We start from the raw sequence: 3,720 nt of genomic DNA on the forward strand, positions 1-3,720 counted from the left end.
GAGGCCAGAGGGAGGGGTCCAGCTGGAGGGAGAATATTGGAGGCTGGTGAATAGGTCCGCTGGTCTGGGGGAGGACTTCTAACCAAGGATATGAGCCTGGAGGCGAAGGCGACGGAAGAAGAGGTCAAAGTCATGCCGAGCGCGAAATTCATTGAGATGGGCGGGTAAAGGGGATAAAACTGAGTCCTTTGCTAAGTCCTTTGGCTGAACTTGTTCTCACATTGAACAACTTCTCCTTCAACTCCACTCATTTCCTCCAAATAAAAGGTGTTTCTATGGGTACCTGCATGGGTCCTAATTATGCTTGTCTCTTTGTAGGGTATGTTGAACATTTCTTGTTCCAGTCCTACCCAGACCCCTCCCCCAACTCTTTTTCTGGTCCATTGATGACTGTATCAGTCCGTTTCCTGCACTCACCAGGAACTGGAAAACTTCATCAACTTTGCTTCCAATTTCCCCCCTCTCTTACCCTCACATGGTCCATCTCCGACACTTCCCCTCCCTTCCTCAACTTCTCTGTCTCCATTTCTGTATATAGGCTGTACACTAATATTCATCATAAGCCCGCCGACTCCCACCGCTATCTTGACGACATTGCCTCACACCCTGGGCTCCACTCCATTCTCCCAGTTTCTCCATTGCATCTGTTCTGATGATGCAATCTTCCACAAGAACGCTTCCGCAATGCCTTCCTTTTTCCTCAACCGAGGATTCCCCCCCCAACTGTGGTTGAGAGCTCTCGTTCGTTTCCAACCCATTTCCTGCACTTCTGCTCTCACCCCTTCCCCTCCTTCCCAGAACCCTGTTATCGTTCCCCATGTCCTCATTCCACCCCACCAGCCTCCACATCCAAAGGATCATCCTCGCCATTTCTACAACCTTCAGCTTGATGCCACCACCAAAAACATCTTCACCTTCCCGCCCGTCAGCATTCCAAAGAGATCATTCCCTCCACGACAACCTGGTCCAGTTCTCCATCACCCCCGACACCTCGTCCCCTACCCACAGCATCTTCCCATGCAATTGAAGGTGTAAAACCTGCCCTTTTACCTCCTCTCTGCTCACCATCCAAGGCCCGAAACACTCCTTCCAGGCATCCAGGTAAAGCACCGATTTACTTGTACTTCTTTCAAATTTAGTATACTGTATTCGCTGCTCCCAATGCAGTCTCATCTACACTGGGGAGACCAACGACATAGATAGGACTAGGAAAGAGGTTCAGCATAGAGAGTATGAGCAGCTAGGGGCTAAATTAAAAAGCTGAAACTCAAAGGTAATAATCTCTGGATTATTGTTGGGAGTCTTTTGAGGATGTTACTTGTAGTATAAAGGAGAACCAGTGATGTGGTGTATTTGGATTACAGAAGGCTTTTGATAAGGTCCCACACAGGAGGTTAGTAAACACAATTAGAACACATGGGATTGGGGGTTATATACTGGTATGGATTGAGAATTGGTTAACAGACATAAAACAGAGAGTAGGAATAAATGGGTCATTCTCAGGATGGCAGTGTTACTAGTGGGGTACTGCAAGGATCAGTGCTTGGGCCACAGCTGTTTACAATCTATATAAATGATTTGGATGTGGGGACCAAATGTAACATTTCCAAATTTGCTCATGACACAAAACTAGGTGGGAATGTAAGTTGTGAGGAGGATGCAAGGAGGCTTCAAGGGGGCCTGGACAGGCTAAGTGAACGGGCAAGAACACGGCAGACGGAATATAATGTGAATAAGTGTGAAGTGATCCACTTTGATAGGAAAAAACAGAAAGAGTATTTCTTAAATGGTGAGAAGTTGGGAAGTGTTGATGTCCAAAGGGTATCCTTGTTCATGAGTCATTAAATGCATGTACAGCAAACAATTAGGAAGGCAAATGGTATGTTGGCCTTCATGACAAGGGGTTTTGAGTACAGGAATAAAGAAGTCTTGCAGCAATTGTATACAGCCTTGGTGAGACCGCACCTGGAGTATTGTGTGCAGATTGCTCTCCTCATCTAAGGAAGGATATACTTGCCTTAGAGGGAGTGCAAAGGAGGTTCACCAGATTAATCCCTGGGATAGCGGGATTGTCTTATGAGGCGAGATTGAAGAAACTGGGCCTGCATTCCCTAGAGTTTCAAAGAACAAGAGGTGATCTCATTGAAACTTAGAAAATTCTTACAGGGTGTAACAGGGTGGATGTAAATAGGATGTTTCCCCAGGCTGCAGAGTCTAGACCAGGGGACATAGGAATTTCTTCATTCAGAGGGTGGTGAATTTTTGGAATTCTCTACGCCAGAGGGCTATGGAAGCTCAATCATTGAGCATGTTCTCTATCGATGATATCTGGAAACTAATAACATCAAGGGATATGGGGATAGTGCCGGAAAGTGGCATTGATGTAGATGATCAACCACCATCTAACTGAATGGCGGAGCAGGCTCAATGGGCTGAATGGCCTACTCCTGCTCCTATGTTCCAAATGCAGATTGGGAAACTACTTTGCAGAACACCTCCACTCAGTCCGCATGCATGATCCCAAACTTCTGGTTGCTTGTCATTTTCATTCACCAGTTTGCTCTCATGCCCACCTTTCTGTGCTTGGCCTGTTGCAGCGTTCCAGTAAAGCTCAACATAAGCTCGAGGAACAGCACCTCATCTTCCCATTAGGTACTTTACAGCCTTCTGGACTCAACATGGAATTCAACAATCTCTGACCATGAACCCCATTTTGATTGTTTTTTTGCCATGTGCTGGTCTTAAACTTGTTTTTTATGTTTTTGCTTTTGGACAGAGCCGTTTATTATTCTACCATTAACACTCTCTCTGGACAAATGCTTTGTCTTTTACAAAAACTATTACCACTCCTTTTTTCCTTTTGTTCCATGACATCTTTGTCATTTCATCTCTCTTGCCCTCTTCCCTGTTCCAGACCTTCTCTTTTGTTCTTCTTACCCCCACCCCCCATGTCCCCTTTCACTTGCTCAAAATGTCTAAACTTTGCCAGTTCTGATGACAGGTCATCAACCTGAAAAATTAACCCTGTTTCTCTCTCTCCACAGATGCTGCCAGACTTGCTGAGTATTTCCAGCACTTTGTTTTCATTTCAGATTTCCAGCATCTACAATATTTTGCTTTTATTCATAACTGCCATGTCTGCTTCAGGCCTCTCTAATGTGGCCCAATTTCACTCGGGAAATTCACCCACAGAAAATGTGTACCAACATGTCAACACATTATCCAACTGAACCCCAATTTAATCTAAGCTCATATTTTCCACAAGTTGATCTATATCCAACCATACTAGGATGCAAAAAGTGACTCCCCAAAGGGGCAAAACCAATAAAGTTTCAAGGGAAGGGTTACCCACCTCCACTAGTTTTAAACAAAAAGGATCCCAGATCCTATTTCACGTATACCACCTTGATTGTGATGCCAGGCAAGTTAATACCACAATCAAGTGGCCATCCCTCAAGTGGCAACATCTCTCAAATTACTGGTCTAAAACAACATCAGCCGTAAAATTACTGTTAACTCCACAGTTTAGCAGAAGGTAAAAGCGTGAAGTCTCTCCCCACATCAGATGGGTTATAAGGCTGCGGTAAGTTCTCAGACCAAGTGCCCTCTTCCAAATACCGCACCGCTCTGACCCCTCCCCCACCGGTGCTTTGGAACGCAGGAAGTGACGACACGGCCAATGTGATCACCTGGCGCGCGCCGTCGCCTAGCGACCGTAGT

Source organism: Heterodontus francisci, chromosome 13 (assembly GCF_036365525.1).
Source record: "Heterodontus francisci isolate sHetFra1 chromosome 13, sHetFra1.hap1, whole genome shotgun sequence".
Classification (NCBI taxonomy): Eukaryota; Metazoa; Chordata; class Chondrichthyes; order Heterodontiformes; family Heterodontidae; genus Heterodontus; species Heterodontus francisci.